Consider the following 26,476-nt stretch of genomic DNA (forward strand, 5'->3'; position numbering starts at 1 on the left):
CATGATTTGCATTAGGACTTCGGCAAATATTGGAAAAAAAAGAATATAATGGATTAAATCGAGATGTAAGTCATTAGCATTTTTATATTTTATTTGACATTTCTTATTTATTTCCCTTAGCGTTTCGAAAGTAGAATTCCTGTTAAGTCAATCGATACATTTTTCAATATATTACATTACAGATTAATGTACTTTGATACAATGCATATTAGAGTGGATAAAGAATAAAATATGTATGAAAATAGAAATATTTGAGTTGAATTTAGTCTAAATTTCGAATAGATCACACTTAGTTTTCAACATAATGCCACTAACACTGTGCGACACGACAAAAAATTAACCACATTCTGACACCTCAGCGTAACAGAAGACGAAAAATAAGAAGACACGTGTCTCGGCGTTTTTCCCTGTTACTTCGAATTTCGCGGTTACGGGCACCCAAAGACCTGAGGCCTTGATGTCAAAAAGGACCATTTTGTCAGCCTCATATCTTCTAAACCGCTAAGAATTTTGGTTTACTCGTGGAGGCAAAGTTGTAGCTCTCATCTTAAAGAATAATAACGGTTCGGTATCTATGGACCAGAATCGGAGAAAAAAAGTATAAAAATCGAATATTTTCTAAAGTTTTTTGCTATTTTGACCTTAAAGAACAGTTCGTAGTGGGCTCTGATGTTCCACAAAGTTGTATACTGATATATTCGCTACATTATTGTGGTAGAATGTTTTCTTGAATTTTGAATGCTTTAATTTCTATGGAGCAGAAACCGAAAAAAGAAAATAAAAATTGCATTTGTTTTGCTATTTTGACCTTTAAGAACCATTTCTACAGGGTTCGTATGTTCTAGAAAGTTGTTAATTGAGATCTAAGGTACATTTTGTAGTTGTTTGATTCAATTTTGATCGGTTTGATATCTGAGAAAAAATTATAACGGAAACTTGACCTTAACGATTTTGACCTTGAAGATAAGGTTGAATGGATTTTATGTCTTCACAATTATTATTGTTTAAGATGAGAGCTACAACTTTGCATCCACGAGTAAACCAAAATTCTTTGCGGTTTAGAAGATATGAGCCTGGCAAAATGGTCCTTTTTGACATCAAGGCCTCAGGTTTTTGGGGGTCCATAACCGCGAAATTCGAAGTAACAGGGAAAAACGCCGAGACACGTGTCTTCTTATTTTCCATCTTCCATTACGCTGCGGTGTCAGAATATTGTTAATTTTCCATGACACAAAAATTACACACAGTGTAATTCTATATTTAGATTCTATACGTGCAATTTAAAAAAGTCTCTAATTTATTTAAGAAATTCTATAGCAAATTAATTAATGTAGAAGCACTATATAAAAAACCACGGTGTAAAAAACATGATTTTTTCCATGAATATTTATTTATTTTCCTTGGGATATTTATTTTTTATTATTATTTTTATTTTATTAAGAACATTTTTTACCTAGCCCCCAGGGCCACAACGGATCCAAATACAATAATAAAGCTAATACTTTCTAAAAAAAATTCGAATTTCTTAAAAAAAAAATTCGGTTTTGTTGGAAAAGGTTCACTTTATGAACTTGTTATTGTTTACTCCGATTTGGACTCTGTTTTGATACTGAATGACAGAACACGCCCAAAAATCACACCTAAAAACTTTGTAATGTTATTTGAACTTCTGACACCACATTAATGTAAACAAAAAGAGCGTGCAAGAAGAGCATGTGTAAAACAATACCTAACATATGTACGTACATATGTAAGTAAAATAGACCACGAAATAATTTTTTTTGTTTCTATTTCAAGAAATTAACATGTGCAACATAATGAGTGGCTCACAGCATTGCCGGCAGCTATTTAGGCAAAACACACAAACTTTGAATGTAAACAATGGACTAAATCATCAACATCATGCTGTTCGGCATTGATCCAAAACCCACTATATATATACCATTCATGCATTAATTAACACACTTAACCGAATTAGGTCTAGATTTATCAAATTATTCAACGGTTTTTTTTTTCTCGGCCATTGACATGACATTTGTTGCTAAAATCCAACAACAATGCATCTCGTCTTCAAATGTTTATTTTCTATTAGCGTTGTGCTACCATCGAAGCTAATGTGTAGCTGCTGCCATGCTCTTATTCTGGTTGTTTATGCGCAGTCAATGAACTCCGTTGAAAGCATCATAACAGATCCCACCCATCCATTGTTCCTATCTTCTGGCGTAGCATGGCCAACAAAATGTGATGACACACTTGAACAGCACATGATGGGGAAGAACGCCAGCTTTGGATAAGGTGGACTACTAAAAAGGAAAGAAGTTCGTAGCAAAAGAATATGTTTCTCGCTCTTCAAATTTGCATCTAAAACGAATAATAATCAGTAGCGGTAAAGCCAAATTGTTTACGTTCATTAATCATGACACACTCGAATAGCGTCTAGGAAGAGGAAAAACGTCTATGTACGAGTAAATATATGAAATTTTTTCTTCGACTTTTCCATGGAATTTTCCTCATAACACGAAAAAAAAAAAAAACATTTTATGCATAATCATGAACAATGAATGAATGGAACAATAAAATTCAACGTTTTAGAAATTTTATTTAAATGAATTTTTATCGTTGAACATTAGACGACGCTTTCATTTACATCTTCATTACTGGACTTTTTAAATATGGCCCAAATCGTTTACGAAGCGTCGTTTTTAATTGAAGCAGCAATATGCTCAGCAGTTTTATTACTACAAAATTACACAGCAAGTGTTATTAATACGAGTACCGCACGCTAACCACAACAAAGCACCGATTAACGAAAGTACAAACAATTTTAATTTGTGCAAAAGGTAAGTGGGTGGAGGTGGTCGCAGTTGTCGGTAAATATGCTATTATATCATTCATAAATTTAGGACAATTTACTCCTTTGGATTTGTCTTTGGCATGTTGGACAATCGACATTACATGGTGAAAGTGAGGCTTCGTTTAATATATAAAATTAAGAGAGAGTCAGTTAAGCAATTACTAGACATCGGATTTTTTCACGTTTTTTTTATTTCTTATCCGATTGGACTCAAATTTTGGATCTAGGCGTTTTAAGGGTAATTTTTTCGATATTTGGGGCCATATCAAAAACATGCAAAATATATGCAAATAATAAGCAAAAAAAAAATGCCAAAAAATTTGCAAAATATTAAAAAAATATGCAGAATATGCAAAAAATATGCAAACAGTTTTTGGCCGAAAACCGTCTTAAAAATCGTAAAATTGTCAATTAAAGTTAGAACAATCTTCAAAGTGTTTTAAATTAAGATTGTTGTTTTATTTTTTAGCAGATTACTATTTAATTGGGAACTCTTACGACAGTGTGGTGTAGGGTATAAAAATATTATATTGTAACCATTTTCTTATTACACTGCGCAACAAAATGGAGGTTGAAGTCTGGGCACGGAAAATTCCTCTTGGGGAAGAAAGGCCTTAGTGAGTATATTAAGAACCCCGAAGGACAGAACCGCCTTGAGTCGAACTTTCGCGTTATGGCGTAATGAAGTTTTTGCTAGAGACCCTGTAAGCCAAACGGCTCTCTTTGACAACTAATCGATTTTATCGCGTTTTCGTGGTCGTTTTGTGCATTTACCCTGTTTTTGTTTAGAACAAGTAAAAAAGTATCAGTCGGCTTTGCCGACAGAGATATACCCTCAGCCTCTGCAAATTGAAACACTTTTTTCACAAAAAACTTATGTATTTAGGGGTTTTCAAAATTTTAGTCGTATGAACCGACAAAAATGTTGATTAGGATTAAAGTTCAAACATTTTGCGGAAAAGGTACTTAAAGGAATGGGCCGACATAGACCATGGGGGTGCCATAGGGGGTTTTACACCCTTCAAGAAGTATGGACTTGCCCTTGAAACAACTTTTACCATCGTAATCGAGGCAGCGAATGTAAGTTGCTTCAACAAAAATCAAAGTGATTCAATAGCAGGTCTTAAAGTGAACTTACCCAAAAATTTGTGTGGGAGGTACAGGATGGAGTGGACAAATATAGTCCATATTCGAACCTGATCTATATCTGGTAGATATTATCAGAATGTGTAAAGTATGGACCAAATCGGTCAATCCCACCAAGAGTTATCGTGCGCACAATTTTTCCGAATATTTTTGAACTTTTGTGGGGTAGGTACCTGAAGGATAGGACCGATATGGCTTATTTACGAACTTAAAGTAAGTTTGGAAACAATATTACGAAGGCCAAATTTTGGCACGAATCGGTATTTCCGTTCGAGAATTATCTTGCGCTTCCACCCATAAACATGGTGTCATAGGGCTTGTTTTTCAATTTTCAGGCTATTTTTTCAGGAAGTATGGACTTGCCCCTGAGGAAACTTGTACCTTCGTATAGGGGACAGTGAATACAAGATGTTACAACAAAAATCAAGGCGATTCGAGAGCAGGTCCTAAACTGAACTTTTCCGAAATTTTGTGTGGGAGGTACTCGAAGGAGTTTACCGATTGAGTCCATATTGGAACCTCATCTAAGTGTGGTAGAAATTTCATAATGTGCTAAGTATGGACCAAATCGGTTACTCCCTTCAAGGGTTATCGTACGCTCAAATTTTCCGAACATTTTCGAACTTTTGTGGGGGGGGGTACAGGAAGGAGTGGACCGATATAATCCATCTATGAACTTGAACTATGTTTGGACAAAATATTACGAAAGCCAAATTTTGGAACGAATCGGCAGATCCGTTCGAGAGTTATCTTGCGCTCTAACCATTACACACGGCGTCATAGGGTTTTTTTGTAACTTCCAGGCTATTTTCTCAGGAAGTATGGACTTGCCCCTAATGAAACTTACAGCGTCGTATAGAGGACAGTGAATACAACTTGCGTTAACAAAAATCAAAGCGATTCGAGACCAGGTCCTAAACTGCACTTTTCCGAAATTTTGTGTGGGAGGTACCCGAAGGAGTGGACCGATTGAGTCCATATTGGAACCTCATCTAAGTAGAAATTAGAAATTACACGATGTGCAAAGTATGGACCAAATCGGTTATTCCCTTCGAGAGTTATAGTGCGCACTAGTTTTGCGACAATTTTTGAACATTTGTGGGGAGGTACCTGAAGGAGTGGACCTATATGGCCCACCTTCGAACTTAAATCGAATCTGGACAAAATATTTCGATACCCAAAATTTGAACCGAAGCGATTGATCCGTTCGAGAGTTATCGTGCGCAACAGCCTGCCAGACAGACAGACAGACGGACGGACATTGCTATATCTACTCAAAATTGTCTGAAACGGATATCGTACAAACATACTTGGGGTCTAAAACCATTATTTCGATGAGGCACATTTTTGGTCGTATCAAAGTGTAAATACCCTCTTTAGCCTAAAGGCTGAGGGTATAAAAAGACTATATTTTGTTTTTTGTATATTCGTTACAGAACATCCAAAAACCAAAAAACAATTTTTTTCTGAGCAAACAGGGGTAAATGTCAAAAATGACTATGAAAAATCGATTAGTTGTCAATGAGAGCCGCACCTAAAATTTTCTGAGCTACGTTTTTGCAGAACATTTCGAAGCTGAAAAACGTAATCTTGTGGTACTTTTATAGCGGCCCTTAAAATAAAGGACGAAAAGGACATTGAAGGAAGCAAGTTAAAAGGTTGACGTGCTCTACGAAAATAATCCTCATTCGATTCGACTGGCATGTCATCTCAAAAATGAGCTAAATCAACAGAGAACAAAGATATAACGCTAATTGCTGATGGCTTACAGGGTCTCTAGCAAAAACTTGATCACGCCATGACGCGGAAGTTCGACTCACGGCGGATCTGTCCTTCTGGGTTCTTAATATACTCACCAAGGGCTTTCATCTCCAAAAGGAATTATCTCTGCCCCAAAATTTGTGTTCACAGTGTTATTAAGCTATGCAAAAATATAAAATTTGATAAAATACCCATATCTGTGGAAGGGTTAAAGCTGCATTAAATTAAAGGTCATTCTGTTAATTTTATGCTCAAGAACAACCCAGCAAAATGTTCGATGCCAAAGATGACATTCAATCATGGGTGCAAGTGATCTAGCATGTCATCTTTTTAGCATCTTCATCGATGAATTTTATATGAGCGTGGACCCCAAAAGATGACGTTCTTTTCTGGATCCTAAGCATGTCATTTTAACCAATGCGTTGACATGTCATTTTCACCAATGCTTTGACACGTCATTTTCACCCATGCTTTTACATGTCATTTTCACCAACCCCTTGGCATGAAATTTTCATGTCTTGTTTGGAAAATGGAAATGCTGTATTGAAATATGGTTTTCATGAAAAACAAAACTCTTTATTAATTCAAACGAATTCATGAAATAGCTACAATTAATTTATCAGTTTAGTTTTTCAAAAGTTTACATCCAAAATTGCAATGTAATCACCACCGCTGCAACGCAAAAGATTACTTCCTCCGTTCTCCGCAACTGATATTCTTTCATCTTACAAAAGGTTTTTTCAATTATCTTCCCATCACCAGTTCAGATTTCGACATGGACTCCAAATGCACTCCTTTAAGTATTTTTATTTCGTAAATTGCTTTTATTTTATAATTTTGTTATTTTATAACAACATTTTGGTAATTTATACTCTTTTGTTTAGTGACGGAAATATGTAGGGATCTACAACCCGGCTTGCTTTAGGGATCTCTAAGAACAAAATGTAACGAACGGGGAGGAGAGACTTTTTATGGAAAATACCATTTATACCTAAATAATTTATTTTTAATTGTTTCTTTCCAAAAGTAGTTTCTTCTTTATTTTCAGATTCTTGTTCCTTTTCGTTTCGGACCTTTTTTTCAAATTCCAAGAAGCGTGATTTGATTGATTTCATTCTATGTCAGATTTAGAACAGACAAGGGAACTTTTCAAATAGCAATGTGTGCAGTCCGATTCTATTTTTAGCTCGATGGTTGGGACTTCATATAATACCAATTGTTTAGAAGTTTTAGTTGTTTGATATGCAGGAAATGTAAGACAACATCACGACGACAGTTCTAACAAATTTGGTCTGTTCCAGAAACTGCAAGAATCTACTTATTTTTACTACGATAACAATTTTTCCTTTATATTATCGGAAAAAATAGTAAAAATTAGTAGATTTTTGCAGTACTGGAACATACCAAAGTGAAAATAAACAGGTGTGTAAATAAAAACACAAACAGCATCTCTATTGGATCGATGGAATGGGTACAAATGCTGATGAAAAGATCGGATATTTCACGACTTCCTTTGCATTGGTTCAAATCCTAATGAAAAGATCGGATCTTTCACGACTTCCTTTGAACCAATGCAAAAGATGACATGAAATCACGTCATCGCAAAGAACCCCTTCTTTCAAATTTTGCTGGGAAGATAAGTACCCAGCAAAATTTGAAGGAAGGGGTTCCATGCGATGACGTGATTTCATGACATCTTTTGCATTGGCTCAAACAAAGTCGTGAAAGATCCGACCTTTTCATTAGCATTTGAACCAATGCAAAGGAAGTCGTGAAAGATTCGATCTTTTCATCGGCATTTGAACCCATGCAAAGGAAGTCGTGAAAGATCCGATATTTTTATCAGAATTTGAAACCATTCCATCGATCCAATAGAGATGAATTTTGTGTTTTTATTTATACACAATTTCTAAATATATAAGATTAATTATTTACAATAGGCTTGATGTTGTCGGAGACTGAAATCACAACCAACGTTGTTAAAACTCTCGTCGTAATAATAATGTCATTGCAAAGGGTTGGTGAAAATGACATGCCAAAGCATTGGTGGAAATGAAATGCCAAAGCATTGGTGAAAATGACATGTCAAAGCATTGGTGTAAATGACATGCTTTGGATCCAAAAATGAATAGCATCTTTTGGGGTCCACGCTCATATAAAATTCATCGATGAAGATGCTAAAAAGATGACATGCCAGATCACTTTCACCCATGATTGAATGGCATCTTTGGCATCGAACATTTTGCTGGGTAAGTATTGCCGAATTCGATATAATAAAGCCTACGTCCCGAAAAACGTGACTAGGTACGACTTAGGGCGAAAATGGAGTATATTGTAAAAAAACCCACTTTCTTCCTTTTTTTATCAATTTTTGGAATGAAAACAAATGTCTTTTGCATTTTATTCCCAGCAAAATGTTCGATGCCAAAGATGCCATTCAATCATGGGTGCAAGTGATCTGGCATGTCATCTTTTTAGCATCTTCATCGATGAATTTTATATGAACGTGGACCCCAAAAGATGACGTTCTTTTTCGGATCCTAAGAATGTCATTTTAACCAATGCTTTGACATGTCATTTTCACCAATGCTTTGGCATGTCATTTCCACCAATGCTTTGGCATGTCATTTTCACCAACCCTTTGCAATGACATTATCATTACGACGAGAGTTTTAACAACGTTGGTTGTGATTTCGAGTCACCGACAACATCAAGCCTATTGTAAATAATTAATCTTATATATTTAGAAAAGTGTGTATAAATAAAAATACAAAATTCATCTCTATTGGATCGATGGAATGGGTTCAAATGCTGATGAAAATATCGGATCTTTCACGACTTCCTTTGCATGGGTTCAAATGCTGATGAAAATATCCGATCTTTCACGACTTCCTTTGCATTGGTTCAAATGCTAATGAAAAGATCCGATCTTTCACGACTTCGTTTGAACCAATGCAAAAGATGTCATGAAATCACGTCATCGCATGGAACCCCTTCCTTCAAATTTTGCTGGGTTCGTATTTAAATTTATTCAAGGGTCTGACATCATGTGGTTTTGGAGCTATCTGGGTTCAGCTGACTACTTCGAGAATGTATTGTAAAGTTAATGTCTCTTGAACGCCCGGTATAACCTTTTATAGGAATTTGGGCATTTGTTTTTTTTTTTTTTTTGTTATGTTGGGTTGAATTTTTGTGGAGAAATTTCCATCTTTTGCTTGCTTTGTTAAAATGTTTGTTGTCATTTGGCTCTTTACGGTGTTTTGCACTGTCAGATCAAACAATTCAGGACTAACATACGACAGGTGATTTAACATTTTTTTATTTCCTTGGTGCAGACTTATTAGAGGTATTGTTGAGGAGGATTTTTGACTGGAAGTTTGTAAGCACATCCGGACATCAACCAAACATATTCTATAAGAATAGTCTGCGATTGAAAAATCCAAGTTCGATGTAGGCGACAATGTTTTAAAACTGACTTCCTAAGAACAAAAGGCCGTAGGAGCTTTAACTTTAAATGCTATCATTTCTTAAATATTTCAATGCATACATATAGGATGGAGGGGTTTTCTACCCGTATTTTTGTATGGTGCAGGAGGTAGCGCTCCTCCTAAATCCTTTCCGACTATATGTACTCCTACGTAGGTCACATTTACAAATGTCATAACTCTTACACAATTTCGACAGATGTAGATCTCCCCTTTAAAAAATAGAATTAAAATAAAACTAATACAATGTTTGAATTTATTTTACTCATGGGGGTAATATTTTCCAAGTGCGATAACTTCACTTGTATTGTTCATTTTTACTCCAATAATGATTTATATATGTCATAAGTAAAATATAGGTAACTGTTTTTTTTTCACTCATCTCTCTTAAGAAGCGTGTCGGATATGTGGTATTTAGCATATCGTCACCATAAATCCCCGAAGACGTAACCCACAAATCAGGAGAAGCAAAAACGTTTGAATATACTTGCGGAATGCAGTTCTCGCGGAATAGTTTTTTCTCGAGAGAACATTCCTCCTATCATGAATAGCTGGGGAAAAATAATCATTGAATTTGGCAGCACTGAAGGGTCGTTTTCATACCTTGTGTGCCCTAATTGTTGTGAAAACAAAGAGAAAATGTCAAGTGTTTGTGTTTTTAGACAAAATAAACAAATTTAATCAAATAAAGGAGCAACTGGAGTTTAGACGCTCATCCCAATTTTTTTTTTTAAAAATTTTCTCTCATTAAGTGGCTTTTTACAAGGGAATTTTTGGAACTTCAAATGCCCATATCTCGGGAAGTATATACTTCCCAAAAAAATTATGTGTACATTCGTGATCAGGGAAGTGAAATCTACTTGTAAAAAAAATTTCATCAAAATCGGAGCTGAGCGGCTAAACTCCAGTTAAGCCCAAATAAATTACGCTTTTACACATCAAAGAAATTCAGAAGATGTTACTTGTTATGAAAATCATCAAATAAGATTGTAAAATTCCAAGGAAACAGTGCATTGTGCTATCGAACTGCTACTATCATGAATGTATAAAAAACTAGTGTTTTTAATAAAAAGATGGCAAAAATTGAAAAAATATGAATTTTGAAGTAAAAATAATTGCAAATATGCATTTATCCAGTGTTTTTCAACAATATCGAAGCGGTGTTTTGTATGTGCAAAATTCTGCCATCCTTCGTTGATAAAGTTGAGAGTGACCGAGTTTGCAAACTAATGTTATTTTGTGAAATATGTTAATTTTTTAATAAATTTCCATAGCGAATTGAAGATTTTAGTATAAAAACCCAACAAAAGTGTTTATTTTGCATGTTTTGTACAAAGTTTGTGGGAAATACTAAGATTTTTTGTAAACTCCCTTCAGTTTTGCAAGGGAGATTTTTTTGGAGGAAAACACATGTTTGAGAGCGTTCATGATACCTACTTTTTCTCCATCGGAATTATTTTCCGTGCGGATTTTTTGTTTGTGATAGCAAAGAAGGGAAAAGAGAGAAATTCCGCACGGAATTTTCATTCATGATTGGGCTGGTTATAAAATGAAAAACTGTTTTATAAAATATCAATCTTATGCGGGCGAATATTTTGGGGTTTATGAATCATGTACGAATAAGACTTGCAATGAAACCATAACACTTGTTTTTTGGATCCTTCATTACAACAGCATCTGCAATTTTGTCCCATTTTCCGAAATGTCATTTCTTGAATAGGTTCGTTATTTGTATACATAGAAGCTTGAAATTTCGCCAGAGCATGCATTTTAACTTAATGTATCAGATTCCATCAACAATCGAATTTCGTTTTTCATGTGGGTTACTCCTTCGGGCATTTCTGGTGACGATATGTAGTCTTGGTTAATTCCTTTCTGACTATAAGTACACGCGAACTGTAATGATAATTTTTACTGACATCAAAATCGCTCAGTAAATAACGAATCAGAAATTCAATATTTTATTATTATACCCTAGATAGATGGCAGCGTTAATTTGCATTAACTGCCTTAATTCAAATTAATTCGTGCATTATCCACATTCTTAATGCACAAAATCAAAGGAAATTTAAACTGAATTTAGCAATTTCAATATGGCAATGCTGTTGAAAATGAAATAAAAAAGAAAAGCAAATCAGCAATATTCGCGTTTCTTCAAAATAAATAGCGGTCTTTCGCGAGTAGAATAGCAGCTAATCGTTTTTAACGCCTTCTAACAAATCTGTTTTTAAAATTTTTATTTTCACAAAAATTTTCATTACCCACCATACAATTCTATCGAAAATAATATCTTCCTCAAATGTTCCTTTAAGAGTTTTGCGACATTTTTAAATATTAAAAGGACTCAAAAATATCGCGAATAAATTAAATTTATTTTTACATTATCGTGGTGAAAGGGTCAATGGTAGATAGAGTATTTGTTTCGCATATTTTGGCTAACTTTTGTAAAACTTTATGAAATGGTCTGCTGGGTACAAACAAACAACACAAACAGCTGTTTCATAAATGCAGAAACTATCGTCTGTCAGGGTGAAAAATTAATTCAAATTAGGACATTTTTAATGCAAATTAACTCTGCCGTCTGTCTAGGGTATTATACAGCGAATACAACGAATTCCGTCACACATTCCAAATTTCATTGAAATTGAACATACGTAGTGTGTTTATTGCATCAAATACATGAAATCGGTCGAAAATATGCTCAGGAGCTGTAACCAAATCTGAATTGATTTCAATATAATTTGGCAAACTTATTTGTAAACCAAATTCCGTCACACATTCCGAATTTCATTGAAATTGGAGATACATACATAGCGTGTTTAATGCATCAAGTACAAGGAATCGGTAGAAAATATATATGGAAGCTATATCCAAATCTGAACCGATTTCAATATAATTTGGCATACTTATTTCCACATCAAATTCCGTCACACATTCCGAATTTCATTGAAATTTGACATACATAGTGTTTTGGTGCATCAAATACATGAAATCGACCGAAAATATATATGGGAGCAGTATCGACATCTGAACCGATTTCAAAATAATTTTGCAAATATATGTCTAAACCACATTTCATCTCACATTCCAAATTTCAATGAAATTGGACATACATACCGTGTTTGTTGCATCAAATACACTGGTGTGCGAAATAATAGAGCCACAATCGTCACAATGTATTTAAACGTTTCTAAAACCCTTCCGAGCAGTGCGTTATGGCGGATTTTGCATTTTTATAATAAAATAGTATCCCATAAATAAAATTCAATCAACATTTGTCCAATTTGGGGTTCGATGTTGTATTGGGCAGGACAATTATATGATCGGGCCTATAAGGAGGTGTGAAAAACAACAGAGTCAACCTAAGTTAACAAGAATATTTTTTAAGAAAATTTTAATTTGACAAATAAAATCTTATAAGAGAAGTTAGTTATCCTTCCTAGCATTATTTTCCAGTTTAAATTCCGCACCGCTTATTACAATTTAGACCCCGGAAGGTGCTGAAACCCCAAATTCGGTAAAACAATGTGGATAACCTTCCAAATACCGAAATTCGGGAGGAGGTTCAATCAAGAGATACGGTACTATTTTGGCTACAGAGAGTTTCAGTCAGAAAGGCTTTAAGCTGGGTTAAAAATATCGAAATCGGGGGCTAGTGAAGACGTGCCATTTCGGTATGATAATAAGGCTAAACCTTCAAAATACGGAAAATCGCAGGTACGTTTTATGGTGCTATATGAAGGCGTGGACCTATACCCACCAATTTCATTCGCAACGTTTAATAGCCCAAATGAAGAACAAATACCAAATTTCAGTAATTTGGGTGAATTATTGTGGCCACAACCTTCAAAATACCGAAAATCGGGAGGTACCGTCCTATGGGGGCTGTGTGAAGGCGTATATCTATACCGACAATTTTCTGGGGAAAGTTTTGCTCCCCCAACGAAGACGAAGTACCAAATTTCAGCTACTTCGGTGTGATAATGAGGTTAAGACCTTCAAAATACCGAAAATCGCGTGGTATCCTTCTATGGGGGCTATATAGAGGCGGGTACCTATACCGACAAATTTCATATGGAAGGTTTAGTACCTGAAATGAAGACCAAATACCAAACTTCAGACATTTTGGTGGAATATTTAGAGCACAACTTTTCAAAATACTGGAAATTGGGAGGTACCGTTCTATGGGGGCTATACTAACCCAGCAAAATGTTCGATGCCAAAGATGACATTCAATCATGGGTGCAAGTGATCTAGCATGTCATCTTTTTAGCATCTTCATCGATGAATTTTATATGAGCGTGGACCCCAAAAGATGACGTTCTTTTCTGGATCCTAAGCATGTCATTTTAACCAATGCGTTGACATGTCATTTTCACCAATGCTTTGACACGTCATTTTCACCCATGCTTTTACATGTCATTTTCACCAACCCCTTGGCATGAAATTTTCATGTCTTGTTTGGAAAATGGAAATGCTGTATTGAAATATGGTTTTCATGAAAAACAAAACTCTTTATTAATTCAAACGAATTCATGAAATAGCTACAATTAATTTATCAGTTTAGTTTTTCAAAAGTTTACATCCAAAATTGCAATGTAATCACCACCGCTGCAACGCAAAAGATTACTTCCTCCGTTCTCCGCAACTGATATTCTTTCATCTTACAAAAGGTTTTTTCAATTATCTTCCCATCACCAGTTCAGATTTCGACATGGACTCCAAATGCACTCCTTTAAGTATTTTTATTTCGTAAATTGCTTTTATTTTATAATTTTGTTATTTTATAACAACATTTTGGTAATTTATACTCTTTTGTTTAGTGACGGAAATATGTAGGGATCTACAACCCGGCTTGCTTTAGGGATCTCTAAGAACAAAATGTAACGAACGGGGAGGAGAGACTTTTTATGGAAAATACCATTTATACCTAAATAATTTATTTTTAATTGTTTCTTTCCAAAAGTAGTTTCTTCTTTATTTTCAGATTCTTGTTCCTTTTCGTTTCGGACCTTTTTTTCAAATTCCAAGAAGCGTGATTTGATTGATTTCATTCTATGTCAGATTTAGAACAGACAAGGGAACTTTTCAAATAGCAATGTGTGCAGTCCGATTCTATTTTTAGCTCGATGGTTGGGACTTCATATAATACCAATTGTTTAGAAGTTTTAGTTGTTTGATATGCAGGAAATGTAAGACAACATCACGACGACAGTTCTAACAAATTTGGTCTGTTCCAGAAACTGCAAGAATCTACGTATTTTTACTACGATAACAATTTTTCCTTTATATTATCGGAAAAAATAGTAAAAATTAGTAGATTTTTGCAGTACTGGAACATACCAAAGTGAAAATAAACAGGTGTGTAAATAAAAACACAAACAGCATCTCTATTGGATCGATGGAATGGGTACAAATGCTGATGAAAAGATCGGATCTTTCACGACTTCCTTTGCATTGGTTCAAATCCTAATGAAAAGATCGGATCTTTCACGACTTCCTTTGAACCAATGCAAAAGATGACATGAAATCACGTCATCGCAAAGAACCCCTTCTTTCAAATTTTGCTGGGAAGTCTTTGAACCTGTACCAAAAAGTTTCTGGGGGAATGTTTTATTCATGTGGACTTTAACGAATATTTTAAACTTCAGTGAATGGAGTTGTCTCATATAAACATTCTTTTTTGCGGGAAATGAGATAAACATTTTGGACGGACAGGGCAAAAACCACTAAACCACTACCATGAGGCACTGTGTATACACATACCCTCGTTAGCTGAGGATATAAAAACCTTAAAAATTGCACTCTCTTAAACAGAACAAGAATTGCCGTTCAAAAAGTCTGCAAAGCTAATGAGAAACAATCAAAAACGATTTTGTGTGGTGGTGGGTATATTATCTAATATTTGTCTATCGCACCAAAAAACATACAAAAACTATAATAAATAATTTTGTATTATTTGTTTTAGATACCACCTTTTTAGTTATATCGTAGCCTGGGGTAGTTATTTTTGCAATTTTATTGTTATCGGTCATACAGCTTAAAATCGCTTATTATGAAATAAATAATTCATTAAATTATATTGGTTGGGATATGTACATACAGTTTGACAAGTAATTGTTTTCAAACTGAGAAAACGAACACTTTTCATGCATTAATAACTCAAAAATTACAAATAGTTGTGATAAAAATGCCGGGTTTCTTTCAAAAATTAGTTGGTCGACTTACTTAAGACCAAATTGAATGGATAAATAAAAAATTAACCCGCTTAGTTCAACAATAATAACAAAAAGAATAATTAACATGTAATGCGAGGTGCCAAGAAAATGTTTTCAAAATGTAATTAAGGTTCCAAAATACCCCATGTTTTCGGTAAATGCTTAAAAATCATGACATTTTATGAATTTCATTCTTAACAAGGATTAGTTTCAAACAAGTATCAGCAATATTAGGCATGAGATATCCCCACTAAGAGGGTTACCATATGGACCAAGGGGGTATCAGATCATATTGCATGTAAACAATGTCCTATAGGTCTCAAGCCTAGAATATCTAAAACTAAGACGTTTTATGAATATTTTGGTTTACCAAGATGGTATGACATCAATTACAATGAATATTACCTACAGCAGAACTCGATCAGGAGGGTTGCCAGATCGACTAAAAATTTACCAGGTCTTAATAACAGTAAACTGGACCTCCTAGGCCCACAGTTAGATCTTAAAAGTGGTTTATTTAACTGAAATTTAATTTAGGGATAAGTATATTCACTAAAACAAACCAAAATATAACCAAGAAGTACAAAAATCGGTTAGAAATGCATATGGAAGATATTGCTTAATTATACTGAGCTTGCTATAGACATCCAATTTTATCTGTTAACAGCCAGATTGAGGAATTCTCGTACGTTTTTTGGCTTTGATGGTATACCATGGTAACACTGTAGCATTATTTCCCCGTTACATAGAAATTTTTGTCACAGTATTACTACACAGTACACGAAATGTCTCCAGTAGGTCATAGTAAGCATTTGCGAAAATTGTAGAAATCTGTACCCCACAAATTTCTAAGGAATATTAGTCTCCAAATGTGCTGTTTTCGACTGTTTCATGAAATATTCTTATCTCTTAATAAATTTTGAGTTGAATGAACCACTTGTAGGCTGTGGTTGTGGGCCTAGTTGGTCCCTTTCACTGTTAATAAGACCTGGTACTTTTTTAGTCGATCTGGCAAGCCTCCTGATCGAGCTATTCTGTAGGCAATATTTATTGTAATTGATGGAAGTCCATCCTGGTGAACTAAAAATACTCATAAAATGTCTTGGTTTTCAGATATTCCCGGTTTGATACCTATAGGACATCGTTTACATGTAATACGATCTGGTACCCCCTTGGTCCATATGGTAACCCTCTTAGTGAGGATATTCCATGCCTAATATTGTTGATACTTGTTACCAACTAATCCTTGTTAAGAATAAATTACATAAAATGTCATGATTTTTAAGTATTTACCGAAAACATGGGGTATTTTGGAACCTCAATTACATTTTGAAAACATTTTCTTGGCACCTTGCATTACATGTTAATTATTCTTTTGGTTATTATTGTTGAACTAAACGGGTTAATTTTTTATTTATCCGTTCATTTTGGTCTTAAATAAGTCGACCAACAAATTTTTGCAAAAAACCCGACATTTTTATCACAACTATTTGTCATTTTTAATAGTTAATGCATGAAAAGTGTTCGTTTTCTTAGTTTGAAAACAATTACTTGTCAAACTGTATGTATATCTGACCCCTTATGCAAACTATAATTAAATTCCCAACTTGTTTTTTTTTCTCATGGCAGGCTCATACTTTTTAAAGGAAAAATCAATTAGATAAAATGTTGTGAACTTCATCTCTACAAAAAATGAGTGCAACCATCCAATCACACTTTTCACTTCACAAGCTTCACGATCTGGCCCACATACTATTTCAAATAGTTACAAACAAAATGAAAGAAAAAGCTTAAAGTGGTGGCGTTGAGGTGTATCTTCTTTAAAAGAAATGCTTGAATGAAACGTCTTCTGCATACTTATGATGTTATGGCACAAAGTGCACTACTTTTTGTACACATTTACGGAATGAGTTGGGTGTACATAGCCGCCAACACTTTACCTAGATACAAATATACAATACCAAGAGTACATACAAATGATATACATATAAATATATTTGTACTTATACATACAGGTTTGTGTGTCGTTTTCAATTCATTGAATACCGGCTGACTCTTTGAGAAGCAGAAATAAACCACAGGGTTAGACAAAAGGGGCAACCACAGATAACTTTGTTTACTTCAAATATGATTGTAAATGCAAAGAAATCTAAAAATCTGAAATCATTCAACTTGTTGAGTTTGCATTTTACATTTTCGATTTCGTTTTCATTTTTTCCTCGTCTCGTTTGCAAAATATGTCTTTATCAGTCAGTCGCTCTCACATTCACATTGTGCTTTACTTTAAATTTGAATGTTTGACTTTGGTTTAGTTGGCTTTGTTGTTGTTGCCTGTCAATGATGGTACTTAAATTGAACGTGTTGATGTGTATAAACGAAATAAATACAAACAAGATGTAGGAAATTGATTGCGTGTAAAATTGCCGATATGAATTTCCATACACAGCATGAAGCATGGCTGTTTTGATTATTCCCATGTAAGGTATGTAGTTTATGAGAAATAGGAAAGATCCTAAAATGTTGTGCTTTTTTACGAAAAAGTACGGCTAAACTGGATTGATTTACAAGATTATGCCAATCCTGATTGATTGGGATAAAGTGCACAAAGCGATACCTTCCTTAGCTTCTTATGTACCGAAACCTTAATTCTTTTAGTTGCGGTGCATTTGTCTGACGTCTCCATGATATCTTTTGTAAATATGCTACCAATGTTATGGCGGGAAATTTGAATGTTCATATATCTACGTGATTTCCTGCGTGCCGCTATAATTTGTGCCTTGGTGTTATTCACCAATTTTTAATTTATCTGTTCTTTTACTTAGTCCTAGGCTGATGATTCAGTACGCTATCTATGGATGCATTTTTATAACCTTGTGAATTATTAAGCATGTTAATTTGAAGTGTCAATTTCTGATCTATTTTTGGAGTTTAATAGGTTTTTTATCTTGTTTTAGGAGGAAGTTGGTAATGAATCATGAAGACCAAAGATTAAAAATTATTCTAGGCGTTTTTAATACCAAAATTGGAAAGGAAAATATCTTTGGCCCAACAGTCGGTAAATTCAGTCTCCAAAGTGAAACATTTGACAATGGTATGAGGCTGATAGACTTTGCAGCTGCAAAAAACATGGTGGTTAGCAGTACCAGATTTAAGCATCTCGATATTTATAAGGGCACCTGGCTGTCGCCAGACCAAAGAATAAGAAATCAAATTGATCACGTTGTGATAGATAGAAGACAAGCATCGAGCGTGCTGGATGTACGACCGTTTCGAGGTGCAAATATAGACTCGGACCACTACCTTGAATAAATGTACCAGATTAAATGTAGCAGGCAAATTGCGAAGAGACACAACACGGAAGTTGACAATCACAACAAATATCCACAGCATATTCCACTCAACTGACCCAATTGCTTAATCGAAGCACTCCTCATCCCGATAACATATCAGCGCAATGGCAAATTATTGCCCACTCCATGCAAACATCCGCAAAATCCATACTTGGGTACCAGAGACCTCCACCAAGGAATGCATGGTATGATCAGGAGTGTCGTGATGCTACCGAAGAGCAAAATGCGGCGTATGGGGCTACTTTACAATCCGTAGCAACCGTCGGGAGGAAAGAGAGAGAGAGAAGAATGAAGTCCGAAAATTCTACCAAAGAGTCAGGCATCAAACTGATGGCTTTGGTACAGGCACATCCTCCTGTAGAGACCAGCAAGGTAATTTGGTAACTGATACAGATAGTGTACTCAGGATATGGAAAGAACATTTTTCAAAACTGTTGGTATCCAATAGCAGCGAAGACGACGAAGATACCACAGATCCAATCCCAGAAGATAGTATTGAATTATACTGCCCAGCCAAGATGAGGTGAAGACAGCAATAAATCGGCTGAAGAATAATAAGGCAGCAGGAGCCGATGGCTTACCAGCCGAGCTCTTCAAAACCTGAGGCGACACGCTGATAAGGTGTATTCATCAGCTAGTTAGCACCATCTGGCAGGAAGAACGAGTACCCGACGATTGGAACCTGAGTATCCTGTCTCCCATCCACAAGAAAGGAGATAAGACTGTATATGCTCTAACTATAGGGACATAAGTCTACTCCCTATTGCCTACAAGATCGTGTCAGGCATATTGTGCGAACGACTAAAGCCTATGGTCAATTGAGCTAAACCAATGTGGATTTAGACCATTGTCGAATATCCATTTGTCGCTGGTTACGGCAATTCACACACACACGACCCGAACGCACAGAGCGTTGAAGAGAGAGCAAATGTTTTGATTTGTTTTTGTGTTGTAGCTTGCGTGCATATAAACTTACTAACACACTATCATAAGTTGTCAACGTTTTTAACACATTCACATTTTTGCCTTCCCTCTTCTTGGTCGGCACTGGCTTTAGACCTGGCAAGTGCGCCATTGACCCTGCGGTAAATCCTGGAGAAGACCCAAGAGATGCAGATCGACACCTACCACCTTTTTGTCGATTATAAAGCAGCCTTCGACAGCCCGCTAGGTTCAAAGGTATTCCAAGCCATGTCTGAAACAATTAAAAGAAGTGGCACAATCTATACCAACAGCCACATGTTACTTGATTATGCTGATGATATGGGTATTTACCATTTCCCATCTGAAATTATTTGGGTTTGATTACAAAAATGGCCGACTATTGGTACTTTCCGGCTGACAGGAAATTTTGCCCTACCTAAACTTTGTTTGATTTCCGACACTGAGGCTGACACGTCAGTTGCTCTGTACATGTTTAAAGTATTGCATTTCATAACGCCGAAATACTTAAGTGCTGCTAAGTTATTTATTTCAAATGTCAAAGTTGCGCATTTTGGATGCATAAAAAAACATTCTCGGTTGCATTTGCGATGAACAATGCATTAGTGTGCAACTGAAATATTTTGACGAAATCTAAAAACTGCAATGTGTTGTTACTTTTTGGAAGTCATCCTGAGCGTCGAAATCACAACCTCCGTTTTTTAATCGACACTCACTCCCTGTACCACCAATACTCATTACTTTATGTTACTCATCATATGTATTAAGTATATTTTCGTTAGAAATTAACAAAAAATAACCCATTATTTTTTAACTACTAATAATGCTTGCCATATTAACCCATGTATCATCCCCTTCAGGGTCTAAATTGTAATAAGGGGTGCGGAATTTTTTCTGGAAAATAATGCTAGGAAGGAAAACTAACTTCTCTTCTTAGAGTTTATTAGTCAAATTACAATTTTCTTAAGAAATATTTTGTTTACTTAGGTTGACACTATTATTTTTGACCTCCTTATAGGCCCCATCATATCACTGCCCTGCCCAATACAACATCGAACCCCAAATTGGACAAATGTTGATTGAATTTTATAACACACTGCGCGGAATTGCTTTAAAATGGTTTAAATGCATTGTGACGACTGTGGCTCTATTATTTCCACATCAGTGTATATCATCAAGATCCCGGGGGAGTGTCGTTTAGGGGCACCTCTCGGATCGGTCTAAAATGTTTACCATAGGTAGCCCTAGGAACCCTGAACAGAACGATATATAGCTTTCCGGGGGAAGTTCATACTTCCCGAGATATGGGTCTTGACTTTTTTACTTGTATCACCATTATTTCTAAAACCTATGCAAAATGGGAAGAACACTTTCCAATGCCGTCAATAATTAATAATGGAAATTAGATTTTCTAATAATGATTTATTAAATTATTATACGTCAACATAATAAAAAAATGTTCTTAGGTAGCCGGCCTTCGTCCGTGGATTTAAAACTTTCTCCTATGGACAGGTGCAAAAGTGGGCTACGCGATCAACAGTTTGTTTGGCTTAAATGTCGTTTAGGGGCACCTCTCGGATCGGGCTGAAGTTTTTACAGTAGATAGCCCTTGGCATCCTGAATACAACGATATATAATTTTCCGGGGGTCTTGACATTTCGGAAATTTCGTACTTTCACACCTTTAGGTTGTTTAGGGGCACCTCTCGGATCGGGCTGAAATTTTTACAGTAGATAGCCCTAGGCATCCTGAATACAACGATATATAATTTTCCGGGGGGAAGTCCATACTTCCCGAGATATGGGTCTTGACATTTTACAATTCTAACGTGGGCAATATGGGCATCGTTTTAAAGCTTATGGAGAGTACTTTTATGCACGCGTTTTGATTGCGTAGCCCACTTTTGACCCTGTCCATAGGAGAAAGTCTTAAATCCCCGGCCGAAGGCCGGCTACTTAAGAACACTTTCAATTTAAAAGAGAGTTTTGATCGCGTAGCCCACTTTTGACCCTGTCCATAGGAGAAAGTCTTAAATCCCCGGCCGAAGGCCGGCTACTTAAGAACACTTTCAATTTAAAAGAGAGTTTTGATCGCGTAGCACACTTTTGACCCGGTTCATAGGAGAAAGAAAAGGCGGCATTGGAAAGTACTCTTCGTGAGCTTTAAAACGAGTCCCATATTGCATAGGTTTTAAAAATAATGGTGATAAAAGTAAAAAAGTCAAGACCCATATCTCGGGAAGTATGGACTTCCCCCCGGAAAATTATGTATCGTTGTATTCAGGATGCCAAGGGCTATCTACTGTAAAAATTTCAGCCCGATCCGAGAGGTGCCCCTAAACAACCTAAAGGTGTGAAAGTACGAAATTTCCGAAATGTCAAGACCCATATCTCGGGAAGTATGGACTTCCCCCCGGAAAATTATATATCGTTGTATTCAGGATGCCAAGGGCTATCTACTGTAAAAATTTCAGCCCGATCCGATAGGTGCCCCTAAACAACCTAAAGGTGTGAAAGTACGAAATTTCCGAAATGTCAAGACCCATATCTCGGGAAGTATGGACTTCCCCCGGATATATCGTTGGAATCAGGGTCCCAAGGGCTACCTATGGTAAAAATTTCGGACCGATCCCAGAGGTGCCCCTAAACGACACTTGTTCCGGTGCAAAAGTGGGCTACGCGATCAAAACTTTCTTTTAAATTGGAAGTTTCCTAATTAGCCGGCTTGGAATTTAATACATTCTCCTATAAATATGTGTAAAAATAGGTCGCGTGCCCAAAAATACTTTCTATAAACTTTAAACCGATACGTGGGCAATATCCACGTCAGAATTGTAAAATGTCAAGACCCATATCTCGCGACGTATGGACTTCCCTTCTGCTATGATGCTGACGCTTTGAGGAATTAAGAACTGAAAATCACTGTGGACATCACATAGACCACTGTTTGGTAGGACCCCCACTTCACGGGAAGATGACAGCGGACTTTGATAAGATGTGTTCTCATATCACAAATAACTTCGTTTTGCACCGCTGTCGAGCAAAGTTTAAGTTAATGAAGGAACAATTACAGTACAGCGTTCAGTTGAAAGGGGCTTGTCCTAGATTTATCCCCAATTTTCCGCAACCCAATCGCAAACAAACAATACGATTTTAGCACGTTCACTTTTGTAATACAATAAATAATCCGAGTATTCAATTTTTGTTTCCATTTTTACCTTGACGTTTTATCACACATAAACAGCTGTTTTTCTATTATTTTTCCTCTTTATTATTTTGTTGTGGTTGGCGGTTGGCGTGCATTTTCTTTCTTTTCACTTCTGATTTTATTTATGTATTTTTTGTTTTCTTCTCTATCTTGTTTTGCACTCTTTCTTTAAAATGCTTTTGATGACTTGTTTTATTGTCGTAGAGCACTAAAAAATTCATTCACATGTTGCTGCTTGAATTGTGTCGATAACCACGAATCCGTAGTTTATAATTAATTATATTTGGTAATTTTCAGAAAATTTGCGTTTATTTAACCCGTTGTTGTTGCTTTCATGTTTTCATCAACAGCACAATTTATTAGACGTAGAAATATAAAAATATTTGATACGTCGGCAAAAAACAAAAACAGTTCTCTTCTTTTCCACTTTCTTCGTTAACTCGCGGTTCATGAAACTCGCACGTCCAATCTCATCAAAATTTAGCTAAAGACTGTTTTATCATTATTTTGCTGTCATCTCTTGCTGAATTAAATGAATAGGAGGTCACGGAAAGAGACCGATAAATGAGGAATCGAGGAATCAAGAAAAAAAAAACAATCCTGGCAACTTTTGTTTTCTAATTCACAATTATTCCATGACCCATTCACAATGTTTGTTACTATTGTGAATCATGGTGATACAATTGGTCTGTTCCTTTACTTTTGAAATTGGTAAAACCGGCGAAAGTTGTAAACTGCTCCTGTAAACTGCAGGAGTTTCTACTTCTTATAGAAGACCATGAGGTGAAGTCTTCTCATGTGGTCTTCTTATAGAATACACAGCCTTTCTATCAGAACTTCTAATTTTTAATATAATAGAGCAACAATTCTTGTTTAAAAAAAAGAAAGTTGAAAGAGTTATTTTGTTTGAAATAAAGAAAATACCAGCTGATCGAACTTGAACTACTAAATTAAGTTATTGTAAATTAAATTCTCATACAAAACACAACAGAACAACATTAAGGGCCATTATTATATGTTTTCTTTTACTATTGTATAGATTTGAAAACGCAAAATAAACCAATTTGGAGGCATTAAAAATATTATTATACCCTCCACCATATGGAGGGTATAATTAAATTTGTCATTCCGTTTGTAACACGCCGAAATATTCGTCGGAGACCCCATAAAATATATTATTATTATTGATCAGCATAAAATGCTATGTCGATTTAACCATGTCGGTCTGTCCGTCCGTCTGTCTGTTGAAATCAAGATAGAGCTCGCAATTTTAAAGATAGAGAGCCAATATTTGGTGCAGAAGTTTTTATTACTTGCAGGATGGTTGGTATTGAAAATGGGCTATATCGGTCCACGTTTTGATCATGGTAGAACAAGAAAAGGTAGCAGCAATACCCAGCTGACTGAACTGGGCTGTAGTGTTAGTGTCAAATTCCATACGACATTTTATATATTTATTTCTATGTTTTATGTATATTAGGGACATATATTTTTTGAAGAAAAAAATTATTCATCTGAAATAAAAACAATTTCCCATAAAGACTCCTTCATATCATTGACATGTAACCTCCTCCAGGTCCGAACGACATGTCGCACACTAAAACACCACTTATAGAGGCGGTACAACATTTGTCAATATGTGTGGTATTTTGTTAAACTTGAAAATAATAAAGCCCTAATAAACATGTGCTTCTTGTTTTCAAAAACAAAAGATTGAAACAGCTTCTCTTTTTTCAATGAATTACGAGCGACCCCAAACATTTTTGCAAGAATTCTACTTCCTGCGTGATATTGTGCATTTAGTGGAATGATATGGAAACATTCAAACTGAAAATCTAACGAGTTTTCATTTATGTTTTTCAAAATATTCAATCAAATGTGAAAAATTATTAGTTTTATAAATTCCAATAATTTATAGACATTTCCTTATTTTGTTTACATTTATATTTGACACTAACGTTCCGAACAAAAACAAATTCATTTGTGGTTGTTGTTCGAGTTGTATTTGTTGTAGTATTAACTTTACCTTGTATTTGTTCTACCATGCGTTTTGATATAGCCCCCATAGAGCGGTACCCCCCGATTTTCGGTATTTTGAAGATTGTGAATTCAATATTCCACCAAAATGGCTGAACTTTGGTATTGAATTTTCTTTGAGTCTAAAAACTTTCCGTCAGATATTTGTCGGTATAGATCGCTTCTCCTTTTTTAATGAATTTCCAGCGACCTCAAACATATTTGTAAGAATTATACCTTCTGCGAGAAATAATGAATTTACTGGAATGATATGGAAACATTAAAATTGAAAATCTAACGAGTTTTCATTCATGTTTTCCAAATCTAAAAAAATGTTAGTTTTTTAAATTCCAATAATTTATAGACATTTCCTTATTTTGTTTACATTTATATTTGACACTAACGTTACAAACAAAAACAAATTCCTATGTGGTTGTTGTTGAGTTGTATTTGTTGTAGTACTTATCTATGTTTACATTTACGAAATCCACTCGATTTCATCTGTCAATTCCTTTATGTATACGTCAAATGAAATCTCATCTGAAATCGATTGGATTTCATTTGACGTTTGAGCAATGGAATTGACAGTTGAAATCGAGTGGATTTCGTAAATGTAAACATAGCATTAATTTACCTGGTTTGTTCTACCACGTATACTAATGCCTTGTTCATACTAAGGCTAATTCGCTCTATATTCGTTGTTCGAAGCCAAGTTACGATATAATTACTTCATTTCCCATACAAAATTTTGAGAACGAACAACTTTGTTCAATTTAAATTACTCTCAGAACGACGATAAAATGTGTCCCATCTCTAGCAAATGAGAAAATTAATCGAAATAAAATAATTATGACAGGAAAAATAAGAAATTAAAAATGTATTAAAAATCCAAACCTTTTGGGAAAAAACTGCAAAATATGAATGAAAAGTAAACGGATTAACAACTAGTATACATTCAGTATAGTATATATAGTATATATAGTATACATTCATTGCAGTTGCATTTCTTGTCCATCGATTAAAGTTCGCTTACAAATGTAGAAACAAAAATCAAATGCCTGCCGGAAAGTCTGTATACCAAAAAGTTATTTTAGCAGGTCTCTCTCTCGTTAATTTTTAAAATATAAAAATTTTGAAAATATACTAAAAACACCCAAATTTTGGGAAAAAATAGAAAACATGAATGAAAATAATATAATTTAATATTGAATAGATATCTGTAAGAAGGACAAATATTTTTTCAGTTCATATCAATTAATATTACTCGTCTTTTGGCTGAAACTTTCTTTAAAATCTGTAAACAAAAAATATGAAAATATGAATCATGTCGTATGAACGGGTTAATTCGTGTACGTAATTACGAGAACGAACGACGTGATTCAAATGCTGGTATGAACATTGCATAATTGAGGCTATAAAGTGAACAGACCATAGTTCACGTACTGCAAGAATCTACTATTTTTAATTATTTTTTTTTCGATAACATAAAGGAAAAAA

The 26,476-nt window shown here is 35.1% G+C and overlaps 1 protein-coding gene across 6 annotated transcripts in view; it reads right to left on the bottom strand.

Annotated features, from left to right (window-relative positions):
* The window catches only part of Tpst (tyrosylprotein sulfotransferase), a 118,625-nt gene extending 95,165 nt beyond the window's left edge, over positions 1 to 23,460 (bottom strand). For 5 of the 6 annotated variants that reach the window (XM_073978367.1, XM_073978363.1, XM_073978361.1 and 2 more), the window contains exon 1: positions 22,974 to 23,456. The gene's annotated coding sequence lies outside the window, so the exon portion shown is untranslated. Of the gene's footprint in view, positions 1 to 22,973 lie in introns of all 6 variants that reach the window. The other variant, XM_073978372.1, reaches the window with a different exon arrangement.
* Positions 23,461 to 26,476: the final 3,016 nt, after the last annotated feature.

The sequence above is a fragment of the Musca autumnalis genome, unplaced genomic scaffold, assembly GCF_047663935.1.
Source record: "Musca autumnalis isolate F117 unplaced genomic scaffold, ASM4766393v1 scaffold_3, whole genome shotgun sequence".
NCBI classification, from domain to species: domain Eukaryota; kingdom Metazoa; phylum Arthropoda; class Insecta; order Diptera; family Muscidae; genus Musca; species Musca autumnalis.